Here is a 16604-nt window from a genome sequence, read left to right as displayed (position 1 = left end):
CTCAAAAACTGATGTAGAGAGCAAAATTAACCAAGAGATTGTCACTTCACCTCCAGTGACCATCCTTCTAATCCTTATAAAATATTCTCATCCTAACCCCTCATACCAACCTCTTAATTCAATTATACCTCGCTGTCATTACAGGAACTACCTAGTCTTTCTTCCCACAAAATCAATTTCCACCATTTCCCACATTAGCATTCTCTAGCAAAACCATTCTGTTCCCAAATCTTTCCCAGCTTCCCAGCATCTTACCATGTTTGAGGCAGACATTCTCTAAAATACTCTTAAATAGTTTAATCTATCCCACTATTAAAAACAACATAAACAAGCAAACAAACCCAAACACCAACAACCTTATTTCAGCTGGAAACGCCATATTTTTAGTTGTCAAGAAAGTAATTAAACCTTGTGAAGAATAACATTGCATTTTAGATTAGGGCAGAAAACTACCACTGCAAGACTGAAGAGGAAGAAATATTTCAGTATATGGCAATACATAGTCCTAACCAGATCATTAAGTAATTCTTAATGATAGGGTACTACAACTAAGATGAAGAATAGGAAACTGAGCTGGTGAGCAGCTACCAGTACACAAGTGTCTCTGCACTCAGGGACAGAGGCAAAGGGGAACCAGAAGAAATCTTGCAAAAAAATCTTTAAAGGAAGAATTCAAATTCAAACCATAACTCAAAGCAAGACTATTAATAAAATCACCAATGTGTTCTGGTTTTAATAATAACACAGATTTAATACTGAAGACCTTAATTGAAGTAAATATCTTCATCTGATCTGAACCTTCTGTTCCAGTGAAATCACCAACTCTGACCAGCGAAACACCCTGCAGAGTGAAATTTAAAGCACATCCAAGGAGACAGCTCTTCCACTATGTCCTACTTCCATGAATGGAAACTAGAGCTGCAAAACACCAGTTTTGAACTCAGAGCAGCACAGAAGTAAGAACTGTGCCAATGCAGAGCTTAACATAGTGCTGCCACAGATGACAACTTTCAAGTTTTGTTTTTCCAGATTAAGGTAATTTCAAAATCTACAAATATGGATGTTAATCTAAATTCCTTCCAACCCACTGTTTATTTAGTTCCAATGTAATCTAACTTCTGGCAGTCACATACAAAGGAAGATTTTATGCCTTATCCTATAAGAAGAGTGATTAAGAAGCACCAAAATTCCAAAGGAACTATGAGAGATATCTTACCTATTTCATCTGCAAAAATGACTGTAAGCTATTTCTTATTACATTGAATTAAATATTAATATTCCTTAATGTTACTCCTAACATTAAGAATCCTTGCATGTTAAATATTAAATCCACAACTAAAAGTAAGACTGGAAAATTACTTGCAAAAACTGTTAGAGAATTATGCCCTGTAACAATATGTACTCGAAGCTGAATTCAGTTTCTATTACCAGGAATCACTGTCCGACTGAGCTAGCAGGGCTACACATAGTCTGACTCAAAAACATTTTCATTTTTGACATTTCCAAACCGATGTCAGAGAGACACCAGGTAGCTCAACTGGACACAACAGGAAAAGTGTTCATACTTATAAGCACAGCAGCAGAAACTTCTATAAGAGTCCTTATTTCTGCCTTTTGGTTTTCCACATGTTTTCTCCCTTTCTAACCTTTTGGTACAATTTTATACATGTTCATTTATACAAAAGCACTCCATTCTAGGCTTCCCCCCCCCGCCCCCCCCCAGCTTCAGTAATGTAACTAATGCATGTATATAGGCCAGTAAGAATAGCAGTAATTTATGAAGTAATGCTGCTATTTTCAAATACCATATTATTGCAGTCTGGCTTGCTGTGACCCCAAGCCCGGTCCAGCTGGGGTGAATGTGGTAAAAATAGAGAGAAAGGAATAATGGAGTTGTCTGAAGAATAAAGAACTTTAATAGCAAAATAACAAACATAGAAACCACACAATCTTAGGAGCAAGATCCAAAGAGGAAGGGGTGTGGCAAACAACAATATATAGGGGTATTCTGAGGGCAAGGGTCCAATCACACGCGCAAACTAGGAACATGACCTTGTATGTGACAGGTCATGAACCAACTGAGAACAAGAACCAGAAATACGACCCATTATAGAGTAATTCCATTACTCTGTAAGGGAGTACCAACTCCCTTGGCTACACTTTTCTCTCCATGACCTGACCAGCTATCTCCCTTTCAGCATCCCACTTCCCATGGTCTTTGGTTGATGCCTCCTGTATATACCACCGAGGCTAAACCACTATTCATCCCAGCCAGTTTCATTCCCACATCATATTCTGTAACAATTTAGCATACCAAGTACAAATAAAAATGTTCTTGAAAACAGAAGGTTGAAATTATTATATAGATTCACTCTGAATTTTTTGGATGACATTGACTTTTAAGTTTTAGATTTGGCAGCTAAAGGTACAACACAGTCTCAAGCTCACGCATCTTTACTTCCAGCCATCTTTACTTGAGCCATTGAGTGCTTCCCTGGGCAATCCAGCCCAGAAGTTTCTATTCCCCTATGCTTCTCATGTAATGAGATGTTAGGCTGGTAACGCTGCAGCCACAATGGTTCAATTACAGACAAAGCAAGGCTTACAGGCCAGGACAGCACCCACACTACCATAAGCTGCATAACCTGATCAAACAGAGTTTGCTTCATTGCAAATGATGGTCACAGAATCACAGAAAGGTTTAGGTTAGAAGTGACCTCAAAGATCTTCTCCTTCCAATCCCCCTGCCATGGGCAGGAATACTTTTCTTTAGACAAGGTGGCTCAAAGTCCCATGCCACCTGGCCTTGAAAACTTCCAGGGATGAGGTATCCATAGATTTTCTGGGCAACCTATTCCAGCATCTCAACACCCTCACAGTAAAGAATTTTTTCCTAATATCTAATCTACACTTGCCCACTTTCAGTGTTAACTCATTACCCCTTGTCCTGCCACTCCATGCCCCAAGGGTCCTGCTCCAGCTCTCTTGCAGCATCTTTAGGTTGCTGTAAAGGTCTCCCTGGAAACCTTCTCTTCTCAAGGATAAACAAACCCACCTTTCTCAGCCTGTCTTCACAGGAGAGGTGCTCCAGCCCTCTCATCATCTTTGTGGCCTCCTCTGGACTTGTTCCAACAGGTCCACATCCCTCTTATCCTGAGACCCCAGAGCTGATGCAGCACTGCAGGCAGAGTCTCACTAGAGCAGAGTAGAGGGGCAGAATCCCTTCCCTTGACCTGCTGCCCACAGGGCTCCAGATGCAGCCAGGGTATGGTTGGCTTCCTCTGCGTCCTTCTCTCTGCCCTAAGGATATTCCAATAAATAGAAAAAAAAAATTCAATTCCTGCTACGGATCTTAGCTTTCCCCTTACTTAGAAGTGAAAAATATGATGAAAAGCAGTATCAGAAAATTGGCGTAAAATCTATTTTAAACTCACAAATTGTGGAACTCATGTTGTTTGTACATTTTTAAGGCAAAGCCAGAGAAAGTTATTACATGTTGCATTTATAGATAAAATGTTAGTTTATGTAGCAAAACTAATGGGCATTCAATATTATTCTTTAGTAAATGGGTTAGATAAATTACAATTTTGGATTTGCCCTCTTTTTTTTTTGGTCACTGTTTTTAATTAATTTGGTCCCTTGCCTGGAACAGCCAAAGCTGTTTACCCACAATGGCCATGAAATACCCTGTGCTTGATGGTATAATTATCTCCTCATGGCCTGGTAATTTTTTTTTCTTCTTTTTTTTTTTTTTTTTTCAATGTGGCACAGCAGACAAGAAGAAAAATCTGTCTCTCTCAGTCTAATCTTATGAACTTCCTTACACTGTCTCCTCCTTCACATACGACAACTTTTAAATTGATGGATTAAAGAGGTGTTCGTTTCCAAGACAGTATAAATTATTTTGTTTATTTTTTCAGTTACCTGAACCACTGCAGTCCATGACCTGTACCAACACCTGCTGCCTACAGACATTACAGGATCTGAATTTTGTTTATTTGTTTGGTTGCATCATCTGTCAGACTCAGAAAATTCTACTGACAAGAGCATGGCAAGTTCCATGCACCTCCCACCTCAGCATTGTCTGATTCTGTTAGTAGTCTGGCTGTGATGAGAACTAGGTCTGAAAGCTATGAATATCCTTCACTGGGCTAGAATGGGAGCAACACTATTTGGACAGAAATAGAACAAGCTGAAAGGTAACCATCCATGATGAAAAAGGAAAACTCAGTTCTGCTGACAAGCGGGCAAGCTGGCTATAGTATGACAGAGACTTTACTAGTTTTTGATACTAACAAACACTTCTCATTAAGTTCCAAAAAAACAACTATATGCACCTTTCATTAAAAAAGAAAACCCAGATTGTTCAATAGTATGTAAAAATAGCATTTACTGTAGTCAAAAGAGGCAGCCTATTTCCTCTATTTCCTCTTAGACACAGAAATTCTCTAAAGACAAACAGGAACAAAACAAACTTTCAGGTAAGATGTAAAGTAGCCAAGCACACAAAGACTTATAGCTGCAGCACTGAGACTGGTTATGGCATACTCCTTTTCCCAGCTGGAAGGCAAATTTGTATTATCCCCGATGTTTTTATGGCCTCCCAGAGGTGCCCTGCTCTGCAGACACCAGCTCTCCTCCAGTTCCCCATTGCCATTTAACAGAGACACATCTTATCTTGCCTGTTCAAGGATTCAAAATTCCAGTCTGACACTCAGCCCAATAAGGGTTTCCAAGATGAAGCCTTCCTACAAAAATACCAGCACACTTGGGTTTCTCTTACCATCTTGTCCCTTCTGTGCATTTTCAGAATCAATATATGAGACGGTAAATTACTGCTAAGTTTTAAAATTTCATTTTTAAGTGAAGGTTTTATTTATTTTTAGAAAATAAAACCCAAAAGCCAAGATCTTCTGAAGTGCTTCCTTGAGCTGCAGCAAACCTACAGCAGTGCAAATGGGGCCAGAATCTGCTCCCAACACCAAGGGGAGGTGCGAGATGTATGACATTGCTGACTACACAACAATGGCTCTTTTGAATTATTTACTACAGCAGAACTAACATCATATGTGTGTAAAGCTGCAACACTGTTCCAAATACAGAAATGAAAAACTAGGGTCAAAACTGACAGGCTGGTATTGTCTTTTTAAATTGCTTAAAAATATATCTTCTTGCATTTCATAGCTCAATTTCCAAAAAAGTATTTCTACCTTAACCTTCAAACTTCAGGGAGAGACATTGCTTTTCCAGAACACAAAAACAGATTCTCAAAGCTGATGTTTTTCAGAACTTAATAAGCATCTGCCAAGAAAAATTCCCATAGATATGGACTAGATCTTCCTCAGTATTTTATTTAAAATGGGCAAACTGGTTTATGCTTTACAGTGTTTTGGCCCTCCTCCCCATCTGGAACAGTTCATGAGGATAAAGGTAGCTCTTCTTCTAAAAGGGTAAAAAAAAAAGCCCCAAGAAACAAAGAGAAGGCATAAACATCACATCTCTGCTTCGGGTAAAATTCTAATGCATGTAATGATTTTAACATACCAAAATTGATTGTTAAGGTAATTTCAGAGCACTGAAAATGAGTAATCATCATTTTTCTTTTGAAAAAGAGTACAGTTTTTCTATATTTTACTCTTGATATAAATCTTAATAAATATTCATAGATAACTCCTGGACATCTCATTAACATGCTGTTAAACAAGCAGACCAAGTGCTGAATTAGGTGTTTAAAATAATTATTACAAATGTATAATCTCAGAGTAACATGGAAACAATTGTAGCATGTTTTCTAGTGAAATATCAGGTTTCTTTAAATGTCATAGACAACAAATGCTACCACCTAGAAGAAGGCTTCAAGATTTGGTTCTAGTAGACAAAACAAGTGAAGAATTCCAGATGGGTTGACTTCCTTTTGCTTCCACTGCTCAGGTAAGAAGTGACTTGTTCCCAGAACCTCTGGAAATTGCTTTGCTTAGGCTGAGGTTCACCACTTTGCTTCCCAGATCAGCATCAGTAATTCCTTCAGTTTTCACTCATGGGTTATAAAACACAGCCCAAACTGGACCAAAGGATTTAATTTTCCTTATAATCATGGTTGGCAGTGCGATCTTTGGACATCAGATCAGACAGTTTATTTCTGGAATACGTTTTATACAGGTCTAAAATAAGCTACCATTTAATCTTGTTCAGTGTCTCTATCCTTTCACCCTGTGACTCAGTCAGTGTCTTTTCACATTCTGCTTTTGTCAGGGATCTGCTCTGTCAGGTTTGCACACAACTTTAGATCAATCTTCAGCTGAAAATTGTATTATTAACATTAATATTGCCATCCACAATCCTTCTTTTTTGATAAACTGGGGCTTAGCATGCTTTTACTTTTGTGCAGAATTACCACAGCTTGCCATTCAATCAACACCAGTAAAAACAAACAAACAAAAACAGCCGTGAATGCTGAATCGAAACAATCCAAACCGAGACATGAAATCTCAATTTACAGTTGGAGTTCAAGCAACAACTAATATTCAGAGTTGCCAAGGAGAATTTATGCCAGGTTTCCTTTGCTGAAACTATGAATGATAAAAGTTTAGGCCAAATTTCCCAAAGATTACATGAACATAGAGGGTCACTAATTACAGTGCCCCTCCAGGACCTATACATACATTCAGTAAGTCGGCAAGCACAGGTTTACTTGACTATCTACATTTTATACTTTCACATTATCTTCAGAATACTAATATGACAGATATCAATGGTACTGAACAATTTCTTCTGTGAAAACCATAATGGTATGAACTAAAAAAAAGGAAGAGGAAGTGGTTTCTCACTAAATACTCCCACTGCTTTATAGTATTTTTGTGTCTTCTGCTTAAAAGAAGTCATTATCAAAAGTTGGGATTTTATAAGATGTTCGTTCTTCAAACATATTCAGCATATCCTGACTTGTACCTTATATATGTACAGTCATCTTAATTTACCATCAGATTAATTACTGATCAATTTTAATGCAAGGCACTAAATATATTTTCATGTGTATTTTGACAGCCTAAATTCATTTAACAGTCTCAGCATGTGGACAGCTTGGCCTTTTATAGTACACAGCTCCAAAGAAGCTGTTGTGACTAGGCTTTTCATTTTTGTCAGAGAGAGAAAATCCAATTTATAAAAACACAAAGCTTTCATGGTGTTACATCAAACTGCTTTCTCATTTCACATAACAAAGCAGTTCAGGAACTCTGTACACAACCTTTACAGGCTGCGTCCTCTGATCTCTCTTGCTTTTTATGCTTTAGTAGGGAAATCTATCTCTAGGCTATTGCATCTTGATGGCACAGAAACTGATTTAAAGGTTTCTGTAAATGTTACTTTCTCCACCTTGATCAGAATTTTTGTCTAATCAGGCATTGCTGAAGGAAAACTTTGAAGGGACTCCAAACTTTACTAACAAAGGATGTACTTTGCTCACAGACAACTGTCCTAACTCCCACTGTCACTTAAGCTCCCTTGCAATGCTTAAAGAACAATAAGATGCATTTGAGCTTTTTAAGACTCACAAATCTTACAATTTTTAAGAAAACTTACAGCTACAGCACTGGGGTGGGGGTGTGTGTGTGTGTATATATATATATATATATATTAGTTAACACATATACACGTTCTCATATTCTCTAAGTTAAAGACAGTAAACTCCAACAGTACATGCAATTTGACATCAGATTATGTACAATTCCAGTATTTTTGTTTTAAAATTAATATATGCATACCAGATCATCCTAGATAAATTATAAATGGCTATAATACAGCTACAAAAGGTTCAAATGAAGACTCACCATCATTGTTTCATCAGTTGACAGCTTCTGTCCTACAGTTAAAAATATTCATCTCACATAATATTTTGAACTGTGTGTGGTTTTCCTAACCAATAACTGCAAACACAAGCCAGCTAACCACAATAAAAGTGTAGACTGAATTTTCAGTATACCAGCTATCTTCCAGTAAGTAGGTGTCCAAACACATTCCCTGACTCAAACAAGGTAAAGTCAAGAAAAATTAGGACCATAAAAAGTAAGTGACCTCATATCTAAGAGGAGACTATACTGTAAAAATAGTCTTAGCTACAAAATTAACCATAAATGTGGCAGCTTCTATGGGTTCATAAAGAATTCCAAATGTTTTTAGGCTTCTTCATATTTTACACTGCCACCTAGTGTAGTCTGATACTGGAAATTCTCCATTCCTAGGATAAAATGTTGATGCTAGCCAGCTGAAACAAAATAGCAGAACTTAAAGTAATCTGACACTGACAGCAGGAAAAATAAATAATTTCTAATTGTTGTAACTCTATGGCTAAACAATTATCAAATATGAATCATTTGGAAAAATGTTTAATGTAGATTCACTGAGTGAAAATAATGCAAATTAAGCATCTGTGCTTCTATAGAAACTACAGAACAAATTGAACAATATTTCTCAATTGCAGGTCAGAACATTTACTTCAATGTTCACTCTTTTTTTTCACCAGGTGTTTCTTCCTCATTTACATCCTCTGTCTTTATTGCAAGGTTCAATGGTTGGGTCACCATCTGATGATCTTTGTCACAGTACTCCTGTGGAAAGAGCTGCTGCGCAGCACTACAGGGGAGTTTGCTTTACAAAGTTGCCTTTCCACAGAGGCAACATCTTGGAATTCTCATTTCCAGCTAACCCAGAGAGGCTACACCCCATGGTCATTCTACAAAAGCCACCAAGTTCTGTGTCATGACAGGCAGTAATACAGAAATTCCAGATACAGCAGAGCACTACAGCTGCCTTTTGAAGGGGGAAAACTAATATCCACCCCACACTCTTACTTGGCTAAAGCAAAAAGGTACTTCTTGGACACTACAATTTTTAGATTATTAATTTTAAAAATTAATCGAAATTAATAATCATCAACTGAAAGTGCTATGTTTTTAACTATATTTTTACAATATTTTAAAATATTGTTTTATATGTTATATTTATACTATATTTTTAAAACTATAAAAATAGCAGACTGAGTGCATTTGATGTTCACAATAACCTATCTCCTACTCTGTGTAACAACCCCTGTTCTCATTTACAGAACAATTATGGAATAACCCAATAAAAATATTATTCCAAAATTACTATAGCAGAGAAAGTTATTTCATCTTAAAAAAACTCATATTTACTGACAGCTGTTTTCTTTAGCCACTTACACAAACACAAAGCAAACAGAACCTGTTACTGCTGCTAGAGAAACACCGTACAACACCAGAGCTGATGCATTCTGCTTAATGGTCCATCTGCAAAAATGCACAAGATACAAAGCCACATTTAATACCTAGATTTTACACCCATTTGCATGTTCATATTTTCATAATAGAAATATGTACCCTAGGTTTAGTGCATCTTACTAGCATTGCTATAATACACTAAGATCACACTTGATAACTAAACAAATAATACACAAACTTGACTGTACATGAACAGCTGTCAAAATACAATAAAAGCTTATTCCCTCCAAGACTTTCTTCCTCTTAATTGCCCTTTACATATCCACTTCTTACAGTCACGTTAAAAAACAGAGTCTTTGTATTGCCTCATATTAAGAGATTTCACCCTATTTGCCAAAATAGTGTTATTGCAGCAAGAAACTCCAAATGGCAAGAGTACAGATAGCAGAATGAAAGAAATTGATCCAAAGGAAAGTGGTTTAGTTATTTATATATGTTAAGTTTAAGAGAAAGTTCCCCCCAGACTGACTTTACTGACATACTCAAATTTTCACTGGGGTCATGGTGAAATTTCATATAAACAGGATACAAAACAAAACAAAAGAAATCCATCAAAAAAAGCACTGATGGATTTGATTTTTAATGCCATGGCACCCAGTAACAGAGCATAACTCAGACTGCCAAAGTGACCTTGAAAAACAGCATCACATTTAACACTTTGACATGGTACTACGTCAAGTAAGCACCTTGAGCTTGAGTTTTCTTAAGTATTTTAATTTAATAGAGCCTGGTTCAACATTAAAAACAATCTAAAGGAACCTGTGGGGTAAATTTACTGACAAATAGGAAGACGCTTAGTTTGCCAGACTGAGACAAAAAGGCTTTAAACATCCAAACCAAATTTAAAACCTCCTGTGCGGTGCCAGAGCTGAAGCGACTGTAAAAAGAACACTCCAGCCCAGTCTTTTTGGATTTTGAAGGGTGGCAAGTGCTTTAGACTTCGGATCTATAATACTTGAAAAGCAGAAATAATTCTACATTTCTCAAAAGTCACACCAACTACACTGACACCAAACAATTCAAAACCCATTACTGAAATAGGTAAGTAAATTTTATCATTGTAAACTTGAGAACCCTACAGAATAAGCAGATACAGTTTGTTCTATTCACTCCCTCTCAAGACATATTCATAATCATAACATGTACAGCATAAGATGTTCACTTCACTTTTCAGTATGTTATTTCAGCTACTGACCTGGCCAAATCAATTGAATCTTCCTTTGCAGATTATGGAGAAAATGGACTAGAGAATTCTACATCAGTAGCTCATACATTTTTTTCCTCTTCTAGCAAGCAGTAAAAGCCCAGCTCTCCAAACACCAGGAAACCAATATTCACAAACCTCAAGCCCTCTTTAGAATTGCCAGCATGGATTTTGCATGAAGACAAGCAAGTCTTTTTAATTAAAATCCTGTATGACTGTGAAGTCATCTCAGACCACACTTGTGCAACCCAGCTGGCCTTTCAGTTTGCCTCAGGTTTTCTGTAACATATCAACTATCCAGGACAGGAGAGTCTGAGAAGTTAACTGACCAGATCCTCCTTACCCAGCTGAGTTAAGGAAGAATTAAGAATTCCCTTAAAAAAAAAAAAAAAAAAAAGAGCAAAATTAGCTGTGACTGCTGCTGGATAAAGAGATGGAGAAGTCAGGACAAATTTGTAGTGAGATTGCCAGGTTTGTAGGTGAAATCAGAAAGTGTGGGGAGGGCCCCTAAATCCAGGGTAAATAGCAGACAAGACCCAAGGCCTGATGAGGCCAGGACTGCCAACTCATGCCAAATAGCATTTCACCCTTCCATCAGGGTCATGTTTTGACAATCAAAGTGAGATTTACAAGTAAATTTAAAAATCCGGGGAAAAGTATTTCATAGAATTTGAGCTATATCATCCCAGATTACTTCAAAGAAAGAATCCTTTCTCAAAAGTGTAATAAATAACATTCACCATTCATCAATAATGACAATAAAATATTAGTATAATACAAGATATTTAATAAGCCAAGCAAAACTAGCCCTTCCTATAAATGTCCATCAGTCAGAGCATTTGACATACAGGAAGAGCTATGAATATAAAAGTTAGGGAGAGATATGCAGCTGTGTTAGCTATACAGTGTTTAAGCTGTTTACCCAAGTGTTTAAGCATGAGGCCTCAAGTCATCAGAAGTTTTGAAGAAACTTTAGTGTTGGGAGTAACTGTCCACCTTCAGATTTGTCTCAGTAAACAATCTTACTTCCTCGTGTAAATCTGCTACGTAAATTCAAAGAGTATTGTTTTCATATTTCTCTGCAGAAGTCATATGCTAAAAATACATATCCATAACAAGCTAAATAATTCAGCATACCTATCAATGCCACTACTTTGCCTCCAAAAATTCACAGTGAATTTAGGCCTAGGCCTATTCAAACAATTACTTCACCTGCAGACTTTCTCACAGCCTCCACACATTAATGTCAGACAGCAGCACTGTCCTTTACAGACTGACTTCCATGCTCCAGGCAGGTCTTCCACTCCTGTGATTTTTATTGGGGTGTTGGGTTGTTTTGGTTTTGGTTTTTTTTTTTTCTTCTTACAGTACAGTAGACTTCTAGGCACTAAGCAGAGTATTAATCTTGCCTTTTTGGTTCACAAAACCTTCACCTAATGTGAAATCTTTCTGTCAGATCTGAAGATAAGGAGACTATAGATCATAAAGGAGGATATGTAAGAGGTACTCGGATACAACTGCTCAATCAGATATACCTTAGGCTGAGGAAGACAGAGTTCTTTGATCAAAAACACTAAAGCAGCTTCATGGATAAGTCTCGCCAAAGAAACCGGAGCAAAAGAAGGATCAGCTGTACTTCCAAGGTTTCAGGAACCCATGGAGAACAGGAACTTGAAGCTTCAGTGAGTCCAAGAAAGCCATTAAAATAAAAGATGTATTTTCAAGAAAGATTTAATCTTATCTTCAGTGCTGTAGAAACTGTCAGAAAGTGGAAGAGGAGGAAAAAAGCAAAAATAGGGCTCTGAAGTAGTAACACTGCCACATGCTGCCACTAACGCCATCAGGGCTGTAAAAATCTCACAGGACTAATTGCTGTTCATACTCATCTTGTGACTTGTATCCTAATTTTGGTGAAATTATCAACATGTGTGAAGTAAACAACATTCAGTCTAGCATGGATAGATACAGTAATGAGGGCTTACGTACACAAACACCATCCAATATACAGGTTCACAGAACAAAAAACCTGAGATACTGCAGCTCTTTAAAGCTAGCTCAAATTAAATCAAGTAAAATAAAAACAACATTGGAAATAACCAAGTGACTAGAAAACTGCCTTTTTAAAGACTTCTATCACACTTGCAAATACTCATCTGAACAGAAGTTAGTAACCAATTATTTGCATACTTTTTCTTTGATACAGACCGAGAAAGAGACATTCTCCCCATCATTCTTGCTATGTAGGCATCATTTACATACAGAGAGTGCCTGTAAGCCAGTACAGACTAAAAATATTCTCATCTTTGAGATTGAAAGTCAGATTTAAATGGCCTACGTATGGCCTGATTTTAGTATATCTATTTAACACATCACTAATGGGTAAATAAATAAGTAAATTTCTTCTAGCAAGGAAGATAAATGGAAACATAATTAGGCATCAGATGAAAACACAGCTCCACAAAGACTTGATCCTATTATTTCTATTTTGGATGAGGTACCGGGTCAGTTTTGGGGAAAAAGGTGGGACTCCCAACTCTGCCATCCATGCTTCAAATTCTCAGCGTCATTTCAGAAAAAGAAAACAGAGCTCTACTCGATTATAGATCAGAAATTGATCATCCCCCACCCCACCTCTTCTGACTGATACAATTTCAAGTTACAACTCTGCTCAACTTCATTATCTGTAAGACCTTTCTTGTGGTTTCCATTACATCTCGGCAGACGCTGCTCTTTGCAATACGGGGATCCTATAGCTTAATTACTCCACCAAATTAACCCTTAGCATCACCCACAGAAGTCGCTACCCTTACCGAGTATTCCCAACTTTCGAAGGCGACACAAAACCTTTGCAGGTAAGGTCCTGGAGACCTCCCGATACCCCTTCGGAAAGACCACGATTACAGCTGCACGGGGGGGGGGAGCGGCACCGCGGCCAAGGCGACATCCCGGCGGGCACCGTCGCCGCCGTCGGGAGAAATTACGGGAGATCCCTGACGCGTCCTAGCCAGAAGCCACCCTGGCAGTTCGGGTCCCTCCGCACTCCCAGTGATCCCTGGAGCGGGCGGGCGGGCCGGGCAGGGGTCTCCGGCTCGGCCGGGCCACCTTCCTTCCCTCAGCGCCGGCGCTGAGGAGGCGGGAGAGCGGCAACCGCGCCCGGCGCACGCCAGCCCGGATCACCTCTCGCCCAGCGGCGACCGCGGCTCCCGGCGAACGCGCCTTCTTCCGCTGCCAGGGCTGCGCGCCCGGCGGGCTGCGACCTTAAGAAACTTGGTAAGGGAATAAAAGGGAGGGACTTTGCCGGATCCCATTCTCGGCTTCTGATCTCTCCTGACGCGCCGGAGCCCAAAGGGAAAACAAGGAAACAAAACCCTGGCCGGCATCAAGAGCCCCGCACCCCTCCCGAGCGGCGGTACCTGTCCGGCGGCGGGGCGGCCGGCGCGGCACTTTCCACCTCGTTGTGCGGGAGGCGCTCGGTGGCGGACGAGCTGCTATTTATAGTCCGGAGCTTCCAACAGCGCGACGGACGGCGAGAGGAAATGAAGAGCCGGGCAGCCGGAGCCGAGCCCGCCCGCCCCTCCGCTCTCCGCCCTGCTCCCCGCCGCCAGGGAGAGGTGCGACTGCCTCTGGCTACGGGCGCTCCTGCCCCGGCGCCGCCCTCGGGAGTCCCCTCCCAGTGTCACCGCAAGCGGGCGGCGGCCCTGCAGGTAGCGAGGGTGGCCTCCAGCCGCCTCTCCGGGAGCGCTGCGGCCGGCAGGCAGCGCGGCTCGGCTCGGCTCAGCCGCGCAGAGGTGACCCGCTACTGCTGCTGCTGGAGGAGGCGAGACCGACGCTGGGGTGTGGGAGGGAGACGCCGGCGCTTGCCATTCACCTCCTGCCGCCCAGAGGGAGCCCGGCCTCCGCCGCCGCCTCTGCCGGCTGCCGGGGGCTGGGAGGTGCTGCCGGGGGCCCGCACGGCCCGAGGGGTCGTTCCCGAGGAGGCCGGCGCCAGCTCGACTCTGGCTGGCAAGTTCCGCATCGGCATTTCCCGGGGCACTGTGGCTCAGGGGAAGGCAGCAGGAGCGGTGGGAAACGCTAGTCCCTTCCCTGTCCCGCAGCTGGAAAGCGGATCTCTCTAGAAGGCAAGCAAGCGGTTTCTCGGAGCCGCCGGGCCAGCTGCCTTCCAGCCTCAAAACTTTGCGGGGGTAGGCGATGAGGGTTGCCTGGTCCTGTCAGGGAGGAGGATGGGAGCGCTGCACCTCGCCTCTGGCCGGTGCTGCCGATCAAGAAAGTACTAATGGCATCCATACACCCGGCCTTTTATTCATGGCATCTGGAAACTGGGTTTGTAGGTATGGCAACAGTGGAATTAAGACAAGTAATTTGTAAAGCATTTTGCTCACTTGATAATAAACTTTTTTTTTTAATCCCGGCTTTTTTTTCTACTTATTTTGTACTTAGATAAATTCTGGTATTTGAAGCTTCAATCAATCCTTTTGAGACTACTTGTGCATTATTGCAGGACACTGTCTGGGATTTGAGCAGCATAACTCACTCCTACACCGTCACTCTCCAAGCAACTGAAGTTAATACAAATTAGATAGTTATATTAGCCTACTCAATATAATTTGTTTCAGAGTTGGATTTTTAGTGTTTCCTGTGTTGTAATAGCTGCAGTTATTACAGGTACCAGCACAAAGCCTTATAAAGCCTTACAGTGATCTGTGCAAAGCAAGATTGATTCAGCTTCAAGAGTTTGAAGTCAAAACAGAGATACAGAGATACAAAGCTGGGAGCAGAGACACAAAGATGGGAACTAAACAAATAGCATTATAAGCTACACAGACTTGAAAGGAAAATGCTGAGAAGGCACAAGAGATATTTGACCTTGTCCAAACATCTAAACAAAGTAATACACAAAAATCTAGCTTGATGGAACTACCCACTTATATAAAGCTACTCATGCATAAATGTTTAAATAAGACTCATATTGAACAAATCATCATTATGAAGTTAAACTACCTTTTCAATTCAGAGATTAGTCTTTGGGCGTCTCTCATGAACAATATTTTGTTTCTCACAACAGGAGTTTTGTCACAATTTTCCTTGTTAAATTTTTTATGTTCCATCATGCAACACATAGCAGGAAAGATCCTGCTGTCACAGAAACTAGTAGCAATAGACTCAGGTTTCCACCAATGACAATCTAGATGGTGAACAGGGAGCTTGAAAAACTTGGCTATGTGCAATTGAATTGCATGGGTTGTTCCTTTCTCTGTGCTTCCTTAAGAACCAAATACTATGGGTGTTTAGTCTGTGGTTGCTTTTCAAATGAAAGCAATCCCAAACTCCTGTGTAAGTTCAGAACAGAGTACTGAGTCTGTAAAATTGATGTTCTGTTAGATTTGGAGGGAAATGCAATGACAGCCCCTGACTTCTTTTTTCAGTAATAAAACCTTGACTTTATATAGCATTGAGTCTTACTAAGAGCAGTTATCAAAAAAATATGTCTTGAAGAACACTTTTTCTTGGGCAAGACTTTGTTGTACAGCCAGTCATACTGCAGACCGCAGGAAGGAAAAAGGCTGATTTTTAGATTAGTCTTATGTTAAGACTCAAGATGTTACTGGTAAATGGGTGTTCAGGAATCTGCCCTATGTCAGAATGGAAAAAAATACATTAGATAATCAGAGTTTCATCCAGCTCTGAAATATTTTATAATGGTTATATAGTCTAAAACTCTCTTTTGCCATATAGTCAAAATTTTCAGAGCTTGAAAATACACTTAAGCATAAAAAATGGTATCTAATGCACAAAAATACTAGCCTCAAAATTATTTGGAACCTTTTTCTATGCTCCCCACCTCTGAAAATCACATTTCCTAAAGTGCCTAGGTATGGATTTAGGATGTCTAACTGCATCCATTCAGGCTTGAAAACTTTAACCTACCTCTACCTGTGCTTCATAATAAATGTAGCAGAAAGCTTCAGGCAAGCTATAAAAGTATTCTCAAAAAGGTAATGCAGACTTCAGCCATTAGAAAACAAGACACCGACCTAACAAAGTACTTGACTGTATAATTCAGCTCATTCTGGTATATGGAAAGGAGCATCCAAAGCCCAGCTTTT

General features: G+C 40.0%; 1 protein-coding gene across 14 annotated transcripts in view; it reads right to left on the bottom strand.

Annotated features, from left to right (window-relative positions):
• The window catches only part of INPP4B (inositol polyphosphate-4-phosphatase type II B), a 293940-nt gene extending 279888 nt beyond the window's left edge, over positions 1–14052 (bottom strand). For all 14 annotated transcript variants that reach the window (XR_012055774.1, XM_041715980.2, XM_041715983.2 and 11 more), the window contains exon 1: positions 13914–14052. The gene's annotated coding sequence lies outside the window, so the exon portion shown is untranslated. The remainder of the gene's footprint in view (positions 1–13913) is intronic.
• Between the last annotated feature and the right edge of the window lie 2552 nt (positions 14053–16604).

The sequence above is a fragment of the Taeniopygia guttata genome, chromosome 4, assembly GCF_048771995.1.
Source record: "Taeniopygia guttata chromosome 4, bTaeGut7.mat, whole genome shotgun sequence".
Taxonomy (NCBI): domain Eukaryota; kingdom Metazoa; phylum Chordata; class Aves; order Passeriformes; family Estrildidae; genus Taeniopygia; species Taeniopygia guttata.
Note: the sequence above shows the minus strand (reverse complement) of the source record. Positions and strands in the feature narration are given on the sequence as shown.